Source organism: Taudactylus pleione, unplaced genomic scaffold (assembly GCF_031769625.1).
Source record: "Taudactylus pleione unplaced genomic scaffold, aTauple2 ptg000959l, whole genome shotgun sequence".
NCBI lineage: Eukaryota > Metazoa > Chordata > Amphibia > Anura > Myobatrachidae > Taudactylus > Taudactylus pleione.
Genome location: NW_028285360.1, coordinates 2237810 through 2256311, shown reverse-complemented (window position 1 = coordinate 2256311; position 18502 = coordinate 2237810).

Genomic DNA, 18502 nt, shown 5'->3' with positions numbered 1-18502 from the left:
TTTCATAGAAAATGAAGATGCATAAATCCAATATCTCAAACAATGAATAGGAAACCATCAGGCTATACATGGCACATAGACAGAATTCTCATTAACTTGTTTCATTCCTGTTTATGTCAGTATTTTTTAGAAGGTGATTATCTTGATGTTGTGACGAAGATATGTTGCACATAATTTCAATCAGCTGTCAGTTTTATTATAAAAGTAAGATTAATATCTAAGTTACTTTACCTGAGGTTTAGGGGCATTTTCAGTCCTAATATTATTAATTTTAATAATATTGTACACATTACATATATTGTAAACAATATAGAATCTGAGGCTCATCTGGTGGGTTCAGAATTTGAGTCCACTCCAGTGGGTCCTGAACCTTAGAGTGCTCCATTATCCATGATCATTTCTGAGGACCTGAAGTCGAGTTTAGTATCCAGCATAGTAGTATCACAGCAAAGCAAAATTTCAGCATACCACATAGAGGTTCAGAATTATATGTCATTCCTCTAGACAGGCCTTAAATAGGCTTTGTATTAACCAGGTGTAAGGGAGGTATAGAGTCACCACCTGAATCCCAAGAAGTTAACCTCTTCCTCATATGGGGCAGTGTGTCACTCTGTCACATACCCCCCCTCCTTTAGAGGGTAGTCCTTGACCATTCGAGGTGGAGGCTAAGAAAAGCAGTTCCGGCCAGTGAGAGACTTTTAATAAAAATGGTTGGAGGGCCAGGTACCATCTCCTGAGTCTTGTATTCCAATCTTCTAGGAATGTAACCACTTGAAGGGAGCATGATCTGAGACCATTACAAAAGAGATACCTGACAAGTAACACTGGAGGGCAACATAGTTGTTGTAATGGTTAGCATTACTGCCTCACAGCACCTTTGGTCTTGAGTTCGATTCTCACCATGGCGCTAACTATGTGGAGTTTGTATATTCCTCCCGTGCTTCTGGGGTATTCCTTTGAGTACTCTAGTTTTCTCCCATGCTCTAAAAATATACTGGTACATCTAGCCTCCTTGGGCGTTTAACAGATATTCTGTATGCGACTGTGGCTGTAAAATAAGCTTCTCTCCTAATGTATAAATGTGAGCCCTTGTATTACTATTATATAACTGTTCTTTTGCCTGTTGAGAGTTTAACAAATTATCTCTCTCTAATTGACCAATCAAATCTAAATAATTTTTCATGTCCATAAAATACTGTAAGACATTCTGTCTTTCTAATAGCTGTTCCTCCAAAGATTCTCGCAAAAGATTAAGGACACGCTTAGGGTTCTGCCCATAAAGAAGCTCAATGGCTGGAAACCAGTAGGAGCTTGAGGTACCGCTGGGACAGCAAAGAGCACGTAGGGAAGTAGTTCATCCCAGTGTCTCTTGGTTTCCATATATCATCTTAGCATCAACGTGTGCATAATAACCCCACAAATCCATCCATTTGAAGTTGATAAACTGATGTCCTTAAGGATGTAATCATTAGATGTTTTAACACCCCCTTTTAACACCTTACACAGGACATGAAATTGGTTCCTTGATGCATCAGGATTACCTTTGGAAGACCAACTCTAGAAATAACTTCATCGCTACCTGTTTAGCTGAAGCAGTACAGGGAAAGGCATTGCCTCTGGATAACGAGTGGTGTAATCACCTACTGTACCACCAATATAAACTAGCACTCTTTTAAAGAAAGTCTTTTCAAAAAATCTCTTTTACAACCGGCAAAAGAACAAATAGGGGAACTAAGTCACCATTCAGAAGAACGCTGACAATCTGCACAATATGAAGCTCAGTGTTTCCCAACTCCAGTCATCAGAGACAACTGACAGTGCATGTTTTACAGATATCATCATTATCACAATTAAATTACTTAGATCCACCTGTGGATCTTTTACAGTGTGTCAGCCAGTACCTGTGCACCAACTAGGAGATCTGGAAAAAATGCACCGTTAGGGGTCCCTGTGGACTGAAGTTGGGATACACCAATTTATTTACTTCAGCATATATTCCAAGCCAAAAGAATATGGCCGTAATTCACTTCTGTCGCATAAAGATCTTCACTTATTCTCAAACTCCCAACATAATGAGACTTATGTCTTACCTGTTAAGTCTTTTTCTTCAACTCCATAGGGGACACAGGGACAACGCTGGGTATAGCCTGGAGAGGAGAGTCTGGGCACCAAACGGTTCAATCCAAATACCCATAAAGCCCAGGCTCCTCTCCTCTATACCCTGCCCCTAGGCAGAGGACCCTCAGTTTTTAATTAGCAAGCCCAAGGCAGGAGCGAGGCAGAAGAGAAGAGAAGGAAGGCCGGCATACAAACAGAACCACCCATACCATCGCGAGTACAGCCAGACTAGTCACCAAGGAAGCACACCCAGCCAACAGGTGCATCAGGGTGGGTGCCCTGTGCCCCCTATGGAGTCGAAGAAAAAGACTTAACAGGTAAGACATAAGTGTCATTTTCTTCTTCCTCCACTAAGGGGCACAGGGAAAATGCTGGGACATCCCAAAGCAGTCGCCTATGAGTGGGGATGCTCCTGAGCTGCAGTGAGCACAGAACGCCCAAAGATGGCGTCCGAGGAAGCAAAAGTGTCAAACACATAAAACCTGATGAAGGTATGAGCAGACGACCATGTGGCAGCCCTACAGAGATGTTCACCAGAAGCCCCATAGCGAGCTGCCAAAGAAGACCCAACTGACCACGTGGAATGTGCCATCACCACGGTAGGGGCAGGACAGTTGTAAGTATGGCAAATGGAGAGGCAGAGCCACCTGGCTAAGGTTTGCTAAGAGGCCGGCCAGCCACTCTTAAAAACATAATACAACACAAAGAGAGTGTCTGACTTACGTATCTTCTTGATCCGTTTGACATAAATCCAGAGAGCCCTTATCACATCCAGTGAAGCTTCTGGTGGAGAAGAATCCATAGGCTGGAATACTGAAACAACAATCTCCTGATTAAAGTGGAAACGGGATACCACTTTAGGAAGGTCCGTAGCACAGCCCTGTCAGGATGGAAAATAAAAAATGGGGAGCGACAAGAAAGAGCGCTCAAATCAGACACCCTCTGGGCAGATGCAATGGCCAGTAGAAAAACAGTCTTCCACATGAGCCAGCGCAAATCCACTGACTGTAATGGCTCAAAGGGAGACACCTGCAAAGTTCAGAGAACAAAATAAAGGTCCCAAGGAGCCAAAGGAGACACGAATGATGGCTCAATATGGAGAACTCCTTGAAAAAAGGTACACACTTCTGGCAGTAGTGCAATCTGCATTTGGAAGAGGACCGACAAAGCAGATACCTGGACCTTCAAGGGTGAGAGCCGTAGGCCCAAGTCCAGACCTGTCTGTAGAAAACAAAGGATCTGGGATAGATGAAAAGACATGGGATTAAGACCTCTGGTCGAAACACCAGGCAAAGTAAGTACGCCAAATTATGTGATAAACACGCGCTGAAGAAGGCTTTCTAGCCAGTAGCTTGGTCCAAACCACTCTTCTAGAGAATCCCTTCGCTCTTACAATGGATGCCTCAAGAGCCATCCCGTCAAAGCGAGTCTGGCCAGGTCTGGATGGAAACATGGTTCCTGAGACAGCAGATCCGGGTGCAGCAGAAGTCATAGAGGGGCATCTACAGAGAGGCCCAGAAGATCTGCGTACCACATGCGTTGAGGCCAATCCAGAGCCATTAGGATCAGAGTGCCTCCTTCCCGCTTGAATTTGCGGAGGTCCCGTGGAATCATTTATATTGTGAGAAAAACATAAATCAGGGGGAAGGTCCAAGGAACCGTTAGCGCATCCACCAGGAGAGCGTTTGGATCCCTGGTGCAGGAGCAAAACTGGGGATGTTGATGGTTGTAGCGAGATGCCATCATGTCAATGTCTGGTAGGCCCCAGTGATGGAATAAAAGCTTGAAGACGTCCAGATGCAGTGACCACTTGCCTGCATGAATGTCCTGCCGCTTCCCAATTTTGGACGAATGAATACGGCAGACAGTGCAGATAGATGACGCTCTGCCCAGTGAAGAATTTGGGTGACTTCCTTTATAGCTCCTGGACTTCGAGTGCCACCCTGGTGGTTTATGTAGGCCACCGTTGTCTCATTGTTCGACTGAACCTTCACCGGATGTCCCCAAAGGAGGTGTTGTGCATGACACAGGGCTCTGTACACAGCACAAAGTTCCAGAATGTTGAGAGACAACCGACTCTCTTGACACGTTGAAATGTTAGGTGACAAGTGACCGCTACCCATCCTCGAAGACTGGCATCGGTGTTGAAAAGGACCCAGTCCTGGATCTAAAATGGGCGACCCTAGTCCAGAAGTGATCGCTGGAGCCACCACAGCAGGGAGAGATGTACATCCTGTGGAAGAAGAAGAGTCTGAACCTTGAGGTTCAGCGAGACTTGATCCAACACTTCAAAATAAGACCCTGGAGAAGCTGGGAGTGAAACTTACCGTACTCCACCATATCGAACGTTGAGACCAAAGACCCCAGAACCTGCATGAATGAGTGTATGGACATGACGCTGACAGAGAAATTTCCATTTTTTGTCTGTAAAGTCAAATTCTTTTCCCGAGGGAGGAATACTTTCTGAGCTCTGGAATCCAACAGTGCTCCTAGGTGGAGCATCTCCTGGGATGGTGATAGTGTGGACTTCTTCCAATTGATTATCCAACCATGAGACTGTAGGAGCTCTACCGTCAGATGGCTGTGTTATTTGAGAACTGTCAGAGATTGCGCCAGAAGCAGCAAGTCATCCAGATAGGGTAAAATTCGGATGCCACATCTGTACAAATGTGCAGCCATCACTGCCATGACATTTGTGAACACACGAGGGGCTCTGGACAGACCAAAGGACAATGCTTGAAATTGGTAGTGCCTGGTTTGGATAGCAAACCTGAGAAATTGGTGACAATTGGCTCGTATAGGGATATGCAAATACGTATTTTGTATATCCAATGATTCCATAAAGTCCCCCAGTTCCAATGCTAGAATGATGGACCAAAGGGACTCCATGTGGAATCTGGGAATCCTAAGAAACTTGTTTAGATGTTTCAAGTTGAGGATGGGTCGAAAGGAGCCTTCCGGCTTCTGAACCAGAAATAGATTGGCGTAAAAGCCTACCCCTCTCTGCGAAGGGGGAACCGGAATGATGACCACTGAAGCCAAGAGAGATCGAACAGATGCCTTGAGAGCTTCTGCTTTTTCTGGCTGTGTGGGCATGCCTGTGGAAAAGAACCAGGAAGGTGGACGTTGACAAAAGGTGAGAGCGTAGCCTTGACACATGATGCCTCAGACCCATGCATCTGTTGTGGTCTGCATCCACACTGCTGAAAAATTAAGAAGCCAGCCTCCCACTCTGAGGTCCCCCTGGAAGGAGGCCTGTCCCATCATGCGGCAGGTTTGTCTGCAAGCTTGGCAGCTGGACATCTAGTGGAGCATGGTTGCTTACCTCTGGGTTTGGAGCTTTTAGAAGCTAAAACCTGGTTTCTGGGGAAGGGCTGACCTCAGGCCTTGAATTGAGGACAAACGGAACGAGATGTAGAAGCTCTGGATCTCAGGATGGTAACCGATGGCAAGAAAGCAGATCTAGAAGCTGCTAGCGTAGTCACTATCTTGTCCAATTCTGGACCAAACAAAACATCACCAGAATAGGGGAGGGCTTCCAGGGCCTTCATAGATTCTGTGTCCGCCTTCCAGGTGTGCAGCCAGAGTGCTCTTCTTGTAGCAACCACTGAAGCAGAAAGTTTAGAAGTTAAAACCCCTGAATCTATGGCTGCTTCAGAAAGATAAAAAGCTGCCTCTCTCACGTGTGCAACCATAGAAACTAAATCACTTTGGTGAGCACCTGACACTGTAAAAGGGAGCAATACGCTTGGAAACTTGAAACTGCCTGCTAGGGTGAGTCCACTCCTCCGATAGGAGGTCTTCTAGCTGTGCTGATGATGGAAATTCTGCCACTGTCCTCTTTTGTCTTTTAAAGACAGGTGTCTTGGATCTTGAATACAAATAAAAAGCAACAATAGAGAGCAGCACTGGACAGGGGTAAATAATTTAATAATCTACTGATCACCATAAAAAGACATACAATATAAAACTCTCAATAGAACCATATATTACAATATAAATGAAATGAATCCCAGACCATTGTTGGTAGGCACCTTGAACAATTAAAACAATCAGTCTGTATGCAGAAAGTGGCATGCAATAAACAGCTGATGAATAAGCATGTAATTAGCTGCAAAGCGTTTCATACATCTATATCCAGCTCAACCAGCATAAATGAATCTGATGGTTAGTAAAAAAGAATAGTTTGCATGCATATATAACTCCGGCTAATGTGCAGTTAGTGATGATTCAAACAATAAGCCAAGGAAAGCCAGGGAACTTGTATTATTAGTAAGTAACAGTGGGATCTTGTCACCTGTAGAGGTGAAGCTGTTTCCCGGTGTCCTGGCAGATACAGCTGTGTGGTTGCTTCGACTCCTCCACCAGAAGGATAGTTTTAACAGCTCTAATAAGAGCCTCTACGTCTACTATAGACATTTCTTCCTCAGAAGATGTCTCCACATCGGAAGCAATAGAAGCACTAGCCTCGCCATCAGAAGAGACTTCTGACTCTAAAACTCTGCCAGATGATGGAGTGGGGCTTTCGAGTCGGGCAGGCCTACGCTTAGGAGCTCTATCCTTATCAAGCATCTGTTGAAAGGATGTGGATACCTGAGCCAACCCCTGTATTGACTGTGCAAAAGTTTGCATCCAGGGTGGCTCAGGGACAGGCGGTACCGGGAGTGACATACGGTCTACAAATTGCGATATTATCTGAGTCAGATATGACCAGGCCGGTTCGGCAGTAGAAAGTTGAGGTGACAAGGGTGTGGTCTGGGTTGCAAGTGATGGGTGCTTGATACCCTAAGGGTGGATGCTAGTGTGGTGAAGAGTCATCTGGCTAGGATAACTTATTTTATTACACAGGACAGGGTGTGCTTACTGTGGAGATGGCATGTCAGTCATCCACTGTAGCTAACTGCACTACATCAGGAAGGTAATGCAAATTGCCAACATACTGTAGTGTGGACTGTGGAGATGGCATGTCAGTCATCCACTGTAGCTAACTGCACTACATCAGGAAGGTAATGCAAATTGCCAACATACTGTAGTGGGTTTATTCATCTCTTTACTAGAACACATAAGAGCTATGCTATTTATGTCTACTACATTACATAAGTAGAGAAAAACCCCATGTTAAATCAACCAAAATGTTTAAAAAAATGAAATAAATGATTGTGATCCTTAATGTCATACAGTTAATGCAAGGTATGCCATGTAGTTAAGGCAGGCTGGCAGCAACAATTGGCATTTAAAAGGTTTCAAAAAATCACTTCAATTTTATATTTCCATTTCACACACTGAAATAGATCAGGTATACTAGTTTATTGTGATTGAAAATGACAAAGTAAGGATTTTCATACTGAACTCGTACCCTGCTGAGGTGTGAACAGAAATAATGCATTAATGCTTACCATATCCTGTGTTAAATGTAATGCTTGTGACTGATTGAATAGCTTTATGCCGTGAATAACTGTATTTTCAATGAAAAGTGGTTTTCTTTCACCTGAGGAAAAGTCTCAGCTTGTAGGGTCCCGCCCCCCGCCCCCCCATATATAGTAGTCACAACGCACATATTATATTATAATTAATATAATTACCCCTTTACAATTATTACCTTCATAATTCCCATTATTAATTAGCCCCAACATCATCAATTGATTCCATTAATGTACATTAGCTACCTCCCTCAGTCTCATAGCAAAAAAAATCTTAATTAACCCCTTACCCCCTATTCTTCATACTACTTTCCATAAGCCCATAAGCTATAAACATATTTACCTACTCTCCCGAAATGTGCAGGAGACTCCCAATTTTTCAGATAGCCCACTGCACCCCAAGGAGGGTGGGTAGATTTCCTAGTGAAGTGGGCAGGATGGAGAGATAATATACTGGAAATCGCGGCTCCGTAGTGAGGGGACAGGGCTAAAATGATGCAAATCGCATTGATTTAGCCCTGTCCCCTCCCCACGAACCTGTGATTTGTGGTATTGACTGTGGCAGGGCCTAATCTACATGAATAGCCCGGTCCAGGCTTTTCCCAGAGAGGTTAAACAAAAAGCAGGCAAGTATGACAATAACAATCCCCCCAATACCCTAACATGCCTGTTTCTGTTGTCATTTGATTCTCCTCTTGTTTCAGTCGAGCAGTGTAGTTAGCAGATGTGCTATATAGGAGCAGCAAAAAGTATAATCAAACAGGAACTTATTATTTCCGTACAAACGGGAACAAACTCATGCTGCAAACTTCTATAACAGTCTGGATGAACACACCCACTAGTACATTGTTTTTTTATCCTACTTTATCAGTAGCTGAATACTGATGCTATCTGCATGTACAGTACTGTAAATAGTACAGTTGAGAACAGTGGTTACAATATCAAAATGACAAGTGACCTGGAAGCAGCCAAGCAGGTCAGGTCCCACTAAAGCTGTGATGAGTAAGATGGGCCATCAGAGGGAGACAGGGTCCTTGTTGTCTATTGCTGCAGCACACAACAGGGATAAGATAGCTGACTGCAACTGGCATGAACCTGGGATTGTGGCTCTGACTCCCTCACTGGTGCCCCTCCTCCATCCGTGGGGCACATGCCCCTCTTAGCTGTGCCCCATTCATTAGCATGCATTACAGATGTGCCCACATACACCTATCCTTAAATTGTACCAATAGTACAACAGTAATAGTTTAATGTGCCAAAGGCTTTGCTACTAAGACGCACCAAGACACTAATCCTAAGTACATAGTGCCTGATTCAGCGATGGACACTAATGTGATCTCAACTGTGATTCCATACATAGTGGACTAATGAAAGACAGATACCTCCGGCATCTTGCACCCACCACTTACGTACAAAATGTGAACTTTCTAAACATTGGTCGCACATTGAACTTCTGAGTACGTCTATGCTGTCCCAGAAAAAGTGGCTCTCCTAAAACGCCGGGGCTCTGCAGCTGCGAACGAATTTGCAGAAGCTTACTAGATCACGCCCAGAAAATGGTTAAAATACGCCTGAGTATTTCAAAGCACCCCGTTACCTCCCCAAAAAGCTGACTACCTGTCATTTACTTTGCGAAGAAATCCTCTCCATCGCTAATCCATCACCATGTGTGTACAGTGCGGCTTTTATGCATGTGCAGTGGCAAAAAAGAATCGCTCCACTATGTCCAATATCGACATTGCGTTCATCTCTGAATCTACTATACAGTACAATAAGCAAATTCAGATGCAAAATTGTGGAAAAACTATTACAATGAGGAAAAGGACATAATATAGGTTAAACAGACAAAAGACAAGTTCGATAGGAGTGACCTTCGCCATGCATTGTTTTTGCTTAATCTGCGGCTTAATACTATTTTGTTTGCTACAAAAAAAGGACTCCTAAGTACTTAGGGTTCTATTCATCATCACTTAATTTATACAAAAGCAGGTGAAAAATAAAATTTTCACCTACTTTTGTATAGTTTCAGACCCATTCATCATTCATATAATGCAGGAGATATCACAGATATCTCCTGGTTACAAATGTGCCTCGATAATTTCCACAATCCCCATAGGGGAGAGGAAGGGGGGGATTGCACCGAGTTTAAAACATAATTATTGCTAGTGATAATTATGTCATGATGATTAGGCCCCTTATTGGTTTAGGTCTCAAGCAGTGAAAATCGTGGCGAAGTGAACCAGTGGAATAGTTGCTCATAGCAACCAATCAGCTTTGAAGTAGGGGTGAGCGGGTTCGGATTTCTGAAATCCGAACCCCCCCGAGCCCCCCCGATCCGATGCCGATCCGAGTCAGGCTCGACTTTTCCCGCCTGACTCGGATCTGAAATCGAGGCAAAACGTCATCATCCCGCCTTCAGGGTCTCGCGGGTTTTGGATCCTATATAAGGTACCCGCGTCGGCGCCATTTTCTCACTCGGCTGTGGACAGTGAAGAGGGAGGGTGGGAGTTAGGGCTGGCTGGGCTGTGTAGTGTAGTGTAGTGTAGTGCAGTGTAGTGTGCTGTGCTGAGCTGCACTGTGCTGCTGTTGTCCATAAGGGCTGTGTCCACTCCTCCAAAGTCCATAGGGGCTGGCTGTGTTGTGCTGTGCTGCTGTTGTCCATAGGGGCTGTGTCCACTCCTCCAAAGTCCATAGGGGCTGGCTGTGTTGTGCTGTGCTGCTGTTGTCCATAGGGGCTGTGTCCACTCCTCCAAAGTCCATAGGGGCTGGCTGTGTTGTGCTGTGCTGCTGTTGTCCATAGGGGCTGTGTCCACTCCTCCAAAGTCCATAGGGGCTGGCTGGACTGTGTTGTGCAGTCAGTTGTCCATAGGGGCTGTGTCCACTCCAAAGTCCTGTGCAGAATCCCAGTCCTAAAGGGGGGCAGTAGTGTTGTCCAGGGGGTGCTCTGTCCATCAGGGGTGCTCCCCCCAAGTGCAAAAAAACCTAAAATATTTTCTGTTTGTGAATTGTGTGCACAGTAGCCGCACGTGCATCAACAAAGTAGTGCCAAGCGTGCGCCTGTGTCATAAGTAAAGGGCCGGCTGGCTTGACCGTTAAATGGTGCTGTAACCCCCAAAGTACACTCCAAACAAAATAAAAAAATATTTTCTGTGTTTGTGAATTGTGTGCGCAGTAGCCGCACGTGCATCAACAAAGTAGTGCCAAGCATGTGCCTGTGTCCCATAAATAAAGGGCCGGCTGGATTAACCGCTAAAGGGTGCTGTAACCCCCAAAGGTACTCCAAACAAAATAAAAAAATATTTTTTGTGTTTGTGAATTGTGTGCGCAGTAGCCGCACGTGCATCAACAAAGTAGTGCAAAGCGTGTGGCTGTGTCATAAGTAAAGGGCCGGCTGGCTTGACCGTTAAAGGGTGTTGTAACCCCCAAAGTACACTCCAAGCAAAATAAAAAATATATTTTTTTTTGTGTTTGTGAATTGTGTGCGCAGTAGCCGCACGTGCATCAACAAAGTAGTGCCAAGCGTACGCCTGTGTCCCATAAAAAAAGGGCCGGCTGGATTGCCCGCTAAAGGGTGCTGTAACCCCCAAAGAGCACTCCAAACAAAATAAAAAATTTTTTTCTGTGTTTGTGAATTGTGTGCATTGTGGCTGCACGTGCATCAAATAAGGAGCAGCGCCAAGCGTGCGCCTGTGTCCCATAAGTAAAAGGCCGGCTGGCTTTTCCGTTAAAGGGTGCTGTAACCCCCAAAAGGCACTCCAAACAAAATAAAAATATATATTTTTTTGTGTTTGTGAATTGTGTGCGCAGTAGCCGCACGTGCATCAACAAAGTAGCGCCAAGCGTGCGCCTGTGTCCCATAAATAAAGGGTCAGCTGGATTGACCGCTAAAGGGTGCTGTAACCCCCAAAGGGCACTACAAACAAAATAAAAAAAAAATTTCTGTGTTTGTGAATTGTGTGCACTGTGGCTGCACGTGCATCAACAAAGGAGCAGCGCCAAGCGTGCGCCTGTGTCCCATAAGTAAAGGGCCGGCTGGCTCATTTCTTAAAGGGTGGTGTAACCCACAAAGTGCACTAGTCTCCAACAAAAATAAAAAAATATTTTCTGTGTTTGTGTGCGCCTTAGCCGCACGTATATATCAATATAACATAAATGGAGGACCAAACTTTCTCCGATAAAAATAAAATAGGGAAAGATCAAGAACCACTTCCTCCTAGTGCTGAAGCTGCTGCCACTAGTCATGACATAGACGATAACATGCCATCAACGTCGTCTGCCAAGGCCGATGCCCAATGTCATAGTAGAGGGCACATACAATCCCAAATGACAAAGTTCAGGAAAATGACCTTGAAAAAAACATTTAAATCATCTGAAGAGAAACGTAAACTTGCCAATATGCCATTTACAACACGGAGTGGCAAGGAATGGCTAAGGTCTTTCCCTATGCTCATGACTAGTGGTTCAGCTTCACATGACGATGGAAGCGCTCCTCCCACTAAAAAAATCAAACGAGTTAAGCTGGCAAAAGCACAGCGAAGAACTGTGCGTTCTAAGAAGATATCACAAATCCCCAAGGAGAGTCCAAGTGTGGTGGTGGTTGCGATGCCTGACCTTCCCAGCACTGGACGGGAAGAGGTGGCTCTTTCCACCATTTGCGCGCCCCCTGCAAGTGCTGAAAGGAGCACCCACAGTCCACTTGCTGATATGCAAATTGAAGATGTCACTGTTGAAGTACAACAGGATGAGGATACTGGTGTAGCTGGCGCTGAGGAGGAAGTTGGCAAGGAGGATTCTGATGGTGATGTGGTTTGTTTAAATCAGGCTCCGGGGGAGACAGTTGTTGTCCGTGGGATGAAAAAGCCCATCACAGTCATGCCTGGGCAGAGGACCAAACATTCCACCTCTTTGGTCTGGCAATATTTCTATCCAAATCCGGACAACAACTGTCTTGCCATATGTACCATATGTAAAGGTGGAATAAGTAGGGGTAGGGACGTTAACCACCTAGGAACATCCTCCCTTATACGGCACCTGCAGCGCGTTCATAAAAAGTTACTGTCAAGTTCAGAAACTTTGGCTAAGACCGTAAGCAGTCCAGGGACACCTAAATCCCGTTGTCCTGTTGTATCCAAGCGCCTGCAAACCACACCGTCAACTCCCTCCTCGTCAATTTCCTCCTTAGTCAGGATCGGAAGTAGTCCTGCAGGCCATGTCACTGGCATGACTGACTCTCCTATTCGGGATTCCTCCCGAGGATCCTGCATTGCTACGCCTCCTGCTGCCGCTGCTGCTGTTGCTGCTGCTGGGAGTCGTTCATCATCCCAGAGAGGAAGTAGGAAACCACTACTTTTACTAAACAATTGACCCTCCAACAGTCCTTAGCGAGGAGGATGAAGTACGACAGCAGACATCCTGAAGCAAAACGTATAATTGAGGCCTTGACTGCTATGTTGGTGTTAGACGTGCGTCCGGTATCCGCCATTAGTGCAGTGGGATTTAGACAATTGATGGAGGTAGTGTGTCCCCGGTTCCAAATCCCGTCCAGATTCCACTTCACTAGGCAGGCGATACCGAGACTGTACAGAAACGTCAGAAAAAGTGTCCTCAGTGTCCTGAAAAATGCGGTTGTACCCAATGTCCACTTAACCACGGACATGTGGACAAGTGGAACAGGGCAGACTAAGGACTATATGACTGTGACAGCCCACTGGGTAGATGTATCACCTTACGCAGCAACAGCAGCAGCGTCACCAGTAGCAGCATCTCAGAAACGCCAGCTCGTTCCAAGGCAGGCTACGCTGTGTATCACCGGTTTCAGTAAGAGGCACACCACCGACAACCTCTTAGAGAAACTGAGGGAAATCATCGCCCAGTGGCTTACCCCACTTAGACTCTCCTGGGGATTTGTGATATCTGACAACGCCACCAATATTGTGCGGGCATTACATCTGGGCCAAATACAGCGCGTCCCATGTTTTGCTCACACAATAAACTTGGTGGTGCAGAATTTTCTGAAAAGCGACAGGGGCGTGCAGGAGACGCTTTGGGTCGCCCAAAAAATTTCTGGCCACTTTCGCCATTCAGCGACTGCGTGCCGAAGACTGGAGCGCCAGCAAGCACTCTTGAACCTGCCCCGCCATCACCTGAAGCAAGAGGTTGTGATGCGGTGGAACTCAACCCTCTATATGCTTCAGAGGATGGAGGAGCAGCAAAAGGCCATTCAAGCCTATACATCCACCTATGACATAGGCAAAGGAGGGGGTATGCACCTGACTCAAGCGCAGTGGAGAATGATTTCCGTGTTGTGCAAGGTTCTCCAGCCCTTCGAACTTGCCACACATGAAGTCAGTTCAGACACTGCCAGCTTGAGTCAGGTCATTCCCCTCATCAGGCTTTTGCAGAAGCAGATGGAGAAAGTGAAGGAGGAGCTAAGACGGAGTGATTCCGCTCGGCATGTGGGACTTGTGGATGAAGCCCTTCATTCGCTTTGCCAGGATTCCAGGGTGGTCAATCTGTTGAAATCAGACCACTACATTTTGGCCACCGTGCTCGATCCTAGGTTTAAAGCCTATGTGGTGTCTCTCTTTCCAGCCGACACAAGCCTGCAGAGGTGCAAAGACCTGCTGGTGAAAACACTGTCAGCTGAAGCAGAACGTGACACGTCAACAGCTCCTTCTTCATTTTCTCCCGCAACTGGGGCTGCCAGGAAAAAACTTAGGTATCCTAAGCAACCCGCTGGCGGTGATGCAGGGCAGGCAGGACCAAGTTTGGACATCTGGTCCGGACTGAAGGACCTGGCAACAATTTCTGACATGTCTGCTGTCACTACATATGATACTGTCACCATTGACAGAATGGTGGAGGATTACATCGGTGACAGCATCCAAGTAGGAATGTCAGACAGTCCATACCTGTACTGGCAGGAAAAAAAGGCAATTTGGAGGCCCCTGTACAAACTGGCTCTATTTTACCTGAGTTGCCCCCCCTCCAGTGTGTACTCCGAAAGAGTGTTTAGTGCAGCCGGGAACCTTGTCAGCGAAAGGTGTAGGAGGTTGCTTCCACAAAATGTGGAGAAGATGATGTTCCTAAAAATGAATTATCAACTCTTCCAGGGAGACCAGCCTCCAGAACATACAGAGGGACCTGTGGTGGTGGATTCCAGTGGGGACGAGTTAATACTCTGTGAGGATGAGGATGTACACAACACTGAAGAGGGTGAGGAATCGGTGGATGAGGAGGATGAGGACGACATCTTGCCTCCGTAGAGCTAGTTTGTGCAGGGACAGATTAATTGCCAGCTTGTTTTGTGGGGGCCCAAACGAACCAATCATTTCAGCCACAGTTGTGTGGCAGACCCTGGCGCTGAAATGATTGCTTTGTTAAAGTGTGCATGTCCTGTTTATACAACATAAGGGTGGGTGGGAGGGCCCAAGGACAATTCCATCTTGCACCTCTTTTTTTTCTTTGCATTATGTACAGTTTGTGGCCTAGTTTTTCAAACTGCCATCCTGTCTGCCACTGCAGTATCACTCCTAGATGGGTCACGTGTTTGTGCCGCCCACTCGTGTCGCTTAGCATAGTCATCCAGCTACCTCGGTGCAACCATTTGGACATAAAAACACTAGTGTGAGGTGTTCAGAATAGACTGGAAATAAGTGGAAATTAAGGTTATTGAGGTTAATAATAGCATAGGAGCAGAAAAACCAACACATTCTGTGATTTTAGCTGTTTTTATGCTTTTTATTAAAAAAAATACAGATCCAAAACACAAAACCCAGAACCCAAAACACGGAAGGGTGGTTTTGGCAAAACCAATCCAGATCCAAAACACGAAGAAAGATCCAGATCCAAAACCAAAACACAAAACACGAAAAGTATCCTGTGCACACCCCTACTTTGAAGTAGCATTTATCAAATACAGTCTATAAAATAAAAGGTAGGAGCTGATTGGATGGTATGGACAACTTCTCCGCTTCTCATTGCTTTTCACTGCTTGATACATAAACCCTTTAGTAGAATATTTGCAAATTAAGGGGTCTATTTACTAAGCAGTGTTAGGAGACAGAGTGGAAAGTCATAACTGTCATTTTTCAAACACAGCTTGTGAGATGGCAGTTAGAAGCTCATTGGCTGGCACCTTATCACTTTTCACCAGTGACGTAACTAGGGTATTTGCAGCGCAGGGGCAAATTTAAAAATGGAGCCCACCCCCTATATGCACGGTGAAAAATGGGGCGTGCCAACATGACACACACCCTTTTCTTGTCACTGGCAAAATTTCTTTCCATATGTACCTTAATGCAGTGCCCCTTATACAGTCCCCCCTTATGCAGCGCGCCTAGTAGTGGTCCCCCTTATGCAGGCCCCCAGTAGTGCCCCTTATACAGTACCCCCAGTATGCAATGCCCCCAGAAGTGGTCCCTCTTATGCAGGCCCCCAGTAGTGGTGCCCCTTATACAGCACCCCCAGTAGTGGTGCCCCTTATACAGTGCCCCCAGTAGTGAGCCCCCATATGCAGGCCCCAGTAGTGATCCCCCATATGCAGTGCCCCTTATACAGTGCTCCCAGGAGTGATCCCCCTTATGCAGTGCCTCCTGTAGTGGTTCTCCCTTTTCAGGTCCCTCCAGTGCAGTGCCCCCAGTAGTAAGTCTCTTATATATTGCCCCCAGTAGTAGCCCCCCTATACAGTGCCCTTTATATAGTGCCCCCAGTAGTAGTCCCCCTCGATGCAGTGCCCCCAGTAGTAGTCGCCCCCAGTAGTGGTCCACCTTGATGCAGTGCCCCCAGTAGTAGTCCCCAGTAGTGGTCCCCCCCAATGCAGTGCCCCCAGTAGTAGTCCACCCCCAGTAGTAGTCCCCAGTAGTGGTACCCCCCGAAGCAGTGCCTCCAGTAGTAGTCCCCTCCTTAGTAGTAGTCCCCAGTAGTGGCCTCCCCCAATGCAGTGCCCCCAGTAGCCAGTAGTAGTGCCCCCCCCAGCAGACACACACATAACAAAACACAAAATAAAAACCACTTACCTGAATAACCGCTCCTGCTCCCGCCGCAGCCATCAGCTCCTCTGTCCCCCCGGGCTAGCCCGCTCTGCATTATGGTAGAAATGTCATGACGTCTCTCCCATTACCCACTGCAGGAGCCGGAAGATGGAGCTCATGAGTGAGCTCCAGCCCAGCTCCGGTAGTGGGCGTAGCAGTCAATGAGAGTCTGTCTGACTCTCATTGACTGTTAATCAGTGGTGGGCACCGCCTCTAAGCACGGACTAGGAGGTCCGTCGGCCGGAGTGCAGCCCTGCTCCCTGCCTGAGCCCGCCCTCTACCCTTCCACTAGCGCTATTTGGTAAGCGCTCAGGGGGAGGGAAGGGGAGCGGCCATGCAGCACAGGACAGCGCTGGGCGCATGGAAGCCTAGCTCCAGTCCTGCTGCTAATTGAAACAAATACACAGCCGCCGGCCGCCAGCTGTGTATTTGCTACTGTGTGTAGTGCGTTCAGCACTACACTGATCTCAGTGTCCTGGACCATGGCCTGTGGCACACCCTGTGCCACCGGTCATATGGCGCCAAGGGCACACGCCCTGCTCGACCCCCCTTAGTTACGCCACTGCTTTTCACTCTGTCTCCTAACACTGTTTAGTAAATAGACCCCTAAGGGCCTGATTCAGATTAGTACCTAAAACCGATGGTTTATGTACTAACTCCATTGTGGGTAAACTGCATATGTGCAGGACCCGTTTTGGGCAGTGCTGTTTGGGGGCGGGGAGGGGGTGGCGCCGACCTGCGTTTCCGGAAATACAGTTGTGTTGTCCTTATTTTCTGGGAGTGCCGAAGCCAGGCTCTGTGTCAGAAGCCACATATTTTTGGGCCTTGTCAACACAGGAAAGATGGCCATTCTGATTAGCCTGGCTTTCTCAGGGGCCCTGAAGCTGCAATGATCCAATGCTGCGTCTTCGGACGCAGCACTTCAAAGACGCAGCAGCAATGATCTGAATCAAACAATCTGAATAAATCAATGAAACAATGCGTATGGAAGGGCAGCAGCCATCCATGCATACAGAAGCTTGATCCAGTGGGGACAAAGCAAAGCCTTCCCATTACCGGCTATAAGTTAACAACACCTCAATTTGGCATTACCCAGTGATGAAAAGCAAAGAGAATTGCAGTAAGCTCTGTCCCTATAGAGATCTATGGAAGCGGAGGTAAGCGCCATAAACTAAGGAGCTGATTCAGACCTGGGCGCTTAGAAACGTTCGCTCGTACCCTGCGTATGCAAATCCAGCGCACAACCAGCAAGGCAGGCGATCGCATGGTAAGGCATTAGCACGTCCACTATGTCTTGGTGTGTGATCACTTTGTGGATGCAGACACGAACCAGCCATTCTTAAGACGCCCACTTGCGCACATCATCTCCTGGAAGTGTATGTAACCATTGGTACATCGAGGACCATCGGATGCGATCACAGCGATTGAGGTTGACTATACCCTTCCGCAAGCACTGCGATCACTTCAGTGTAAAATACAACCAGGTGATGTGTACTATGACGCTGCTTGTTAATTATGCACGCCTCTGAAATGTCGTTATTTCAGTCAGGCACACCTGCGTTCACACCTCCACTCCCCCATTTCTCTTTGCCAGCCCCTTTTACCACCCACAAACGGCTTCTCCTGTCACTCACTCTGGTGGGCTGTCTATGCTTGGCAAGTGAACGCTTCCCGATCTTTCACAGTGGCTTGCTCACGCACAGTGCGATGTATATGCAGCGCACAAAGCGAACCATCAGCAACTACGAGCGAACGCTTCTTAGCGTCCGAGTCTGAATCAGCTCCTAAGTGAGCATCTCTGATTTCTCCAGTGTTAACCTGTCAATCGATTGAGAAAAGTATTTTCTCCAATGAAAATACAGCTTAATAAATAGACCTCAGAATTCCTATCTTTTCATATTACCGACACCTATAACTTACATCTCTTTGTAA